The 7,392-nt window shown below is 43.6% G+C and overlaps 1 pseudogene; it reads left to right on the top strand.

The window, feature by feature from the left end:
- Window positions 1-2,331: 2,331 nt before the first annotated feature.
- On the top strand, window positions 2,332-3,590 carry LOC142701482 (uncharacterized; annotated as a pseudogene).
- Window positions 3,591-7,392: the final 3,802 nt, after the last annotated feature.

The following is a 7,392-nucleotide window of genomic DNA, read 5'->3' as shown; positions in this document are numbered from 1 at the left end:
AGCCTAAAAATTGTAGACTGTTCATGACTTTGACAGTGGGCAAACTTACAAAATCAGCAAGGGATCAAATACTTATTTCCTTCACTGTATATATATATATATATGTTTAGAGGATGGTAAAGGATAAAGGGGCAGAAGGACAGGAAAAAAACATTATTCCCTGCTGCAGGTTTACATGCAGTCCTATGTAAAACCACCGATGACACATTGCAATACCAGAAGGAATTGTGTCCAGCATCTCTGAATAAATGATAATAATATTAATAATACTAATCATAGGTTTGTCTAATTAAAGATATTACATTAATTAAATCACAATCTGCACTCACTTCAGGAGGACTGTGGATCTGCAGGATGTGAGATGTTGGGCAGATGTTTCAATAAGAGGATAATTGGCGGGGACTTCAGTCAATATCATTTATTTCGATACCTTGACATTTGCTTATTCATAAAAATGATATTTGGTTGATTCTTGACAACTTGCACGTCACATTTTTCAAAGTAATGACCCTTATCTGATACGGTAAAATGACTCTAAATACTCTAATGGGGACAAACTGTGCTCCTCGATCTAATTACCATTACAGATAAATTTAGAAAATATCTGGAGTGCTGTGATCCCAGGTCTGACAACAGTGGATGATAACATTACTTTTTCAATTTTACGCAATTGTAAATTGTGGCGCAAGGGCATAAATACCATGAAGATAGATTATGTTACTCCTATGGGGCCCCTGGAGTGTTGGGAATCAACCCATCGATCATGGAGAGGTGATGAGGGCAAACAAGCACCAAATCCTTCTGTCCCGGGTAGTTAGTGTCTGGTGGTGTTAATCAGCATCAGAAGGGGACATTATTTTATCGCACTCATGCGGTGTCTAAAATTGGAAACTATCACTTATTTCTTATACTGTTCCCTATGATCAAAAAACATATTTACTATTAAAAGCCCCCATAGAGAACATAACTACTATAATACTGCCCCTATATACAAGAATATAACTACTATAATACTGCTCCTATATACAAGAATATAACTACTATAATACTGCCCCCTTTATACAAGAATATAACTACTATAATACTGCCCCCTTTATACAAGAATATAACTACTATAATACTGCCCCCTATATACAAGAATATAACTACTATAATACTGCCCCCTATATACAAGAATATAACTACTATAATACTGCCCCTATATACAAGAATATAACTACTATAATACTGCCCCTATATACAAGAATATAACTACTATAATACTGCCCCCTATATACAAGAATATAACTACTATAATACTGCCCCCTATATACAAGAATATAACTACTATAATACTGCTCCTATATACAAGAATATAACTACTATAATACTGGCCCCTATATACAAGAATATAACTACTATAATACTGCTCCTATATACAAGAATATAACTACTATAATACTGCTCCTATGTACAAGAATATATCTACCATAATACTGCTCCTATGTACAAGCATATAACAACTATAATACTGGGGGGGGGGGGGCAGAGCACATTGCAGGCACCCCTCCAGCATCCACACAGCGGAGAACATCCCTGGAGAGACTGACATTGCAGCAGAGTGAATGGGTGGCCAGCGTGGCGTGCTCAGGCCGCACAAGGTCTAGCAGCAGTAAAAACATTGAAAAGTCTGTAGAGGCAAAACCTGCAAGGAATACTCAAGGTGTTTCTACAACTGTTACAGGCCTTGGAGAGTGTGATCCAGCAGGGGGTGAGACCAGTGGAGCTGGGACGGTTAATCTGGAGGGGTCAGCGGCATTCAGACAGCCTGAGATCCTGCACCAGCAGAGCCCACAGTCTAAAGAGACAGAGCGTGCGCCTGAGCTGCAACTGGCGGAGGAAATCCCTGCTCTGGTGAAGAGGATGGGAGAGTTACAGAGCCAAAAACAAATGCTGCAAATACAAATTGACTGTGTATATAGAAAAAGGCCATACTTACAAATGGACACAGCCAGGTCAGAAACGCTGATGGAGTGAGCAGGTGCTTTAAATAATAATAGCCACTCCCACTGGTCTTGAGGGGAGTGGTGTGTGTGGTGCATGGGATGTGTAGTAAGAAATAATAAATGAATAGTATGTGTGCAAGTGTAATACATATCAAGGCGTCACAAATAGGCTTCTACCTGGCTATACATGTTGTGCCTCAACACGTACACACTATCCCTCCATGTTTCACACACTTGCACCCCATTATCCATTTATTTCTATTGAGGCACTTCACTCATTACTGCCCCCTATATTTCACTCATAGTATTACACATAGCACAACAACAGGACAGTGGACGTTCATCCATGTGTCAGGATGATGCGCTGACACAGCAGAGCTGTACTGCTGGGGCAGAGACTGGGGAGAGAGGGAATGTACCTGAAGGGTTGGTGGTTGGAGGGAACGCACGGCTTGTGTATGATGTATGTTTATCTGATGATGACATAGAGGTTGATGGGTCAGAAGATGTTCAGAATAATGTGCTTGATTTCCCCCCTCTAATTGTAAGTACACAAGGTGTGACAGACCCCTCTAGAGCAGACACTCGCCCTATAAGTCAGGACAGTGAGACCCGCCAGCCTCCTCCCAGAAATGCCTGGAGCCGCGGTGCTCCATCTTTTACCTCTGGCGCTAGCTATACAGGCCAGGCCTTTAAAAGGAGGAATGTGGTGAGGTTCAAGCACAAGGGCGCCAAGGAGGACCTTCCAGATAGGAGGTTTGTGGTCCGAGAACTTCTGTGTCACCAGATGGGTTTTGTGCCAGCAAATATCTTGGCAGTAATAAATCTACCAGACAGACAGGGCTACGATGTCAGCTTTAAACTTACGCCTGACTTGGATAGATTCTGGGCACATTTTTCCAAGTTCAGGGACAAATCCGGTTGGGACAAATTTAGCTTTATTCCAGTGTCCAAGCCAGATACCGTTGGTGTCAACATCATCTTTTGGAATGAAGCTGTTCCTCCCCAGGATATTGTGGTCTGGCTCAGGCGGCACTGTGACCTGGTGTCTGACCTGACCAAGAACAGAGACGCTGATGGTATCTGGACTGGAGGGTTCTGGTAAAACTGCGCCAGCATAACAACGTCACTTTACATTTACCCAATTCCTTCTTCATTGGGAGAGAAAAGGGTGTTTGTTTTTACCCTGGTCAACCCAGAAAGTGCTTCAAGTGTGGTAAGACCGGTCACCTGGCAAACATCTGCACCGTGGTAAAATGTAACCTGTGCGGTGAAGTTGGCCATCTAAGTGCCAACTGTCAGAATGTCCGATGTAATCTGTGTGGGAGGGTAGGTCACCCACACAGGGACTGTCCTGACGCCTGGCACAATATCTGTAAACAGATTCCTGTTGAGGAGTTTATGACTGAGACGGACGCTGTAGAGGAGGAGGCTCTAATGTCAGGGTCAATAATGACCAGACAGGAGGTCCAGCAGGAGTCAGGTCATCCAGGTCCAGAACATCAGCAGTCGGACAGTACACAGGAGACCATGGAAGTTGTCCCTCGGGACCAGCCACTGGGAGCCTCTTCTTCTGCATTACCATCTGAGGGGTATGCAGAATAAAAGGAGGAAAAAAGACCCGTCCTCTCGTAAGCCTGAGGGAGAGGAGAAAAGAGGCAGGAAGAAAGGGAACAGAGCAGAAGTAATGGTCGTATCTAATAGATTAAGTGTCCTGTCAGAGTCAGATGGGGATTTTGAACGAGAGTTATTAAAAATAGATGGTGAATACGAAGAAGACGCAGGGGACCATCCCCCAATAAACAAGAAACCTTGCACTATAGAAACCCCAGGACCGTTAGATATGGAAACAGGTGGTCGGCAGAGTGACCCCAATTCTTAGTCATTATGATGGGGGTCATTTATTTGCTTTTCTTTTTGTGTTGTGCTCTGATGGCCGGGTTTTCCTTAAAAGTTGCTTCCAGCAATGTAAACAGTATTAAAGTGAGGAAGACGAGGTTTACAGTCTATGATCATCTCCGATATCTGGATGCAGATGTCCTCTTCTTACAAGAGACTCGTTTAACCACAATTGGTCTTATACGTGAGGCGGAGAGAGAGTGGAGGTCCGGTCCTTCTTTCTGGTCACTGGCTGTGGAGCCTTATGCCGGGGTCGCTATACTGTTTAACACCAATGATGTGACTGTACATAGGTTAACGGAGGTGTGTATGGGATGGTGTCTGGTCCTAGAAGTTACAATCCACGGTAGAAGGCTCCGACTCATAAATATCTATGGCCCACAGACAGTGACTGACAGGGTCCAGCTTTTTAATGATGTGAAACCATAGGTCTTTACCTCTGTTCCTGTAGTTATGGCTGGGGATTTCAATGTCACGAGGACAGCAGGTGACAGATCCTCTGGCAGAGCAGTGACCAGGGACTCGAATGTCCTAAATAAAATGATCTTACAGGCAGGCTTGAGTGATGTCTTCACACAGGGTGGTAGGAAGCCAAAATTCACATATTGTTGTGCTGACAGGAACAGTAGGATCGATTTGGCTTTTGTCAACGCTACAGAGATGGTTACTGGGATAAGTGAAAAAGTGGTCCCTTATTCAGACCATATGGCGCTGTGTTTCTGCATAGGAGCCACTAAACGGCCAGATATTGGTAGGGGGCTATGGAAACTTAACTCTAGTCTCTTGGACGATAGTCATGTGCAGAGTTGTGTTGTCTCCCTTTTGCAAAGTCAATTGGAGAGAGTAGATTTTTACGATGGTGCTGCTGACTGGTGGGAGGATGTCAAGAAGGACATTGCATCGCTCTTAAAGAGACTGTCCATTAATAGAGGCAGGAGTAAGTACAGCCAGTATCTGAAGCTGCGTAGAGAACTGGAGTCACTTTGTTCAGAGGATAAGGATAACAGAGCAAAGATTGATCGGCTGAAATCTGAGATCAAGCAGTATCAGTATAGTAGATACACGTCTTTGCTTCTGGAGAGGGATTATGGGCGTTTAGGGAAGCCTGATCCGTTTGAAAGTTGCCAAGACCAAGTAAAAAACAGAGTGGTCACAGATTTGGTGGATTCCCAGGGTGTTCTTCAGGAATCTCGGGAGGGCATTCTGGGTGTGGTGAAATCCTACTATTCTGTCTTGTTTCAGAAAATTGGATAAAGGGAAAATGACTCAATTCTTGAGGGCAACTTCAAGCCCTGCTACTGCTAATGTGGATTTTTCACCCTTGACAGCAGAATTGACAGTGGAGGAAGTTATTGAGGCCATCAACAACTTGCATCAAAAGAAGGCACCAGGTCCGGACGGTATAACAGCCGAATTTTATAAGAAATTTAAAAACCTTTTAGCACCAATTCTGGTGAATGTGTACAAAAGCTGCCTAGAAAACCACCTGATGCCTTCCTCCATGAGAGTGTCTTTGTTGATTTTGCGGTCTAAGGGTAAAGACCCTGGTGACATCAAGAACTGGAGGCCAATTGCCCTCTTGAATGTTGACAGAAAGATTTTGGCAAAAATTCTGTTTTCTAGATTGGTCTGTCTGTCCCCAGCACTGTTGGCAGGCTCCCAGTTCGGCACAGTAAAAGGGCAGAACATCTCTGGGGCCGTTATCTCCATCAGGGAAATGTTTGAGAGATGTAAAGCTCTAGGGTGTGGGAGATATGTTGTTGCTCTAGACCAGGCTAAAGCCTTCGACAGAGTAGATCATGATTATCTATGGGCCACTTTGTTAAAGTACGGTGTTCCAGGACAATTTATTGATTGGCTGAAAACGTTGTACTGTGAGGCAGAGAGCTTTCCTTTGATCAATGGCTGGCAGGGCGACACTTTCGGGGTTGAGGCGGGGGTGAGACAGGGTTGCCCGTTGAGTCCACTTCTGTATGTTTTTGCCATAGACCCATTTCTGTGGTTACTGCAGCGGTGTGATTTTCGAGGCGTACCCATTCCGCTTTGCTCACCCCTGAGTGTTGTCGCCTACGCGGATGATGTGACGGTAGTGATATCTGAGCCTAGTGAGGTGCAGATGTTATCTGAAGCCATCAGAAGCTACTCTGAGGCCTCTGGGTCTCTGGTCAACCTTGAGAAGAGTGAAGCTTTCTGGGTATTGCACAGTGATCCAGACTTTGATCTGCCACAATTTGCGAAAGCCTCCACCGATATTAAGATTCTGGGAATTAAATTTGGGAGGGATGATAATGCCAAACTAAATTGGGAGCAGAAATTGGAAGCCGGAAATGCAAAGGATCAGCGATGGAGAAATTGGAGGCTGACCTATAGTGAGAGGGTTAAAATGTTGAAGACTTACCTGGTCCCCGTCTTCTTGTATGTTTCTGTCATTTTTCCTTTGCCAGAATCTTTCTCCGCTAGGCTCTTTAGCCTGTTCTTCCAACTTTTTTGGGGGAACAGGTTGAACCCAGTAAAAAGAGGGATTACTTACCTACAGAGGAGAGAGGGTGGGTTGGGTATGTTGAATCCAAGGGTTTTCTTTGACTCCTTGCTCTTTAAAACAAATTTTGGCAACCTGGACGTAAATAACAGTGCCCTGTGGGTAAACAGTATCAGGGATTGGATATTGCCTTTTGCAGAGTCTTGAATACGGGGCGGCAGTCTCAAAAGGGGGCGATTGACACGAGACTTCCTTCCCCAGTATCTGGATTATGGTCTTAGATGTCTGAGGAGATGGGGAATAGACAAGTCGTATATTGAGAGTAAGAACAGGAGAGATCTATATTTCACCGTATGTAGGACTTTCTTTTGTTTACAGCCGGCACTTAAAGATTGCACAACTGCAACCTTACAGGAGAGTCTGAGGTTTCTCAATGGAGCGAGACTCCCGGATAAACTTTTTGACATTGCATGGCTGTCACTGCATGGGAAACTTTATGTTAAAGGGAATCTAAAATATTTGAGTGTGTCAGATCGGAAGTGTCCCTTGGGTTGTCAACAGGAGGAGACAATGGAGCATTTTATAACCGAGTGCTGGGGAGGACAAAATATATGGCAAGAAATATCCTGCAAGTTAAAAATCCCAAGACTACAGTCTCTAAAATACCCAGAAATTATTTATGGAGTACCAGCTAATGTAAATAACATTGATTGGGGGACCTTGTATCTGATAAATAAAGTAGTCAAATATTACCAGTGGCATACAAGAACCAGAATGTCCATTTATAACGAGCCATTTCACCATATGTCAGCCGTGAACCTGATCATGTCAGAACTAAGGTGGATCAAATCCCTAGAAATTAGGAAAAATGAGAAAAACACCGCATTATGGAGGAATGTATATATGGAATAATGCTAGTTCTCTGTATAATGCAAACTTGTTGTTGGTTTTTCTCCCTCCTTCCTTTTTAACAGCAATGGACTCTTGTTAAGTTAAACTTATTTTCTAGTTTATTTTTCATCGTCATGT

This window comes from Rhinoderma darwinii, unplaced genomic scaffold, assembly GCF_050947455.1.
Source record: "Rhinoderma darwinii isolate aRhiDar2 unplaced genomic scaffold, aRhiDar2.hap1 Scaffold_2069, whole genome shotgun sequence".
NCBI classification, from domain to species: domain Eukaryota; kingdom Metazoa; phylum Chordata; class Amphibia; order Anura; family Rhinodermatidae; genus Rhinoderma; species Rhinoderma darwinii.
Note: the sequence above shows the minus strand (reverse complement) of the source record. Positions and strands in the feature narration are given on the sequence as shown.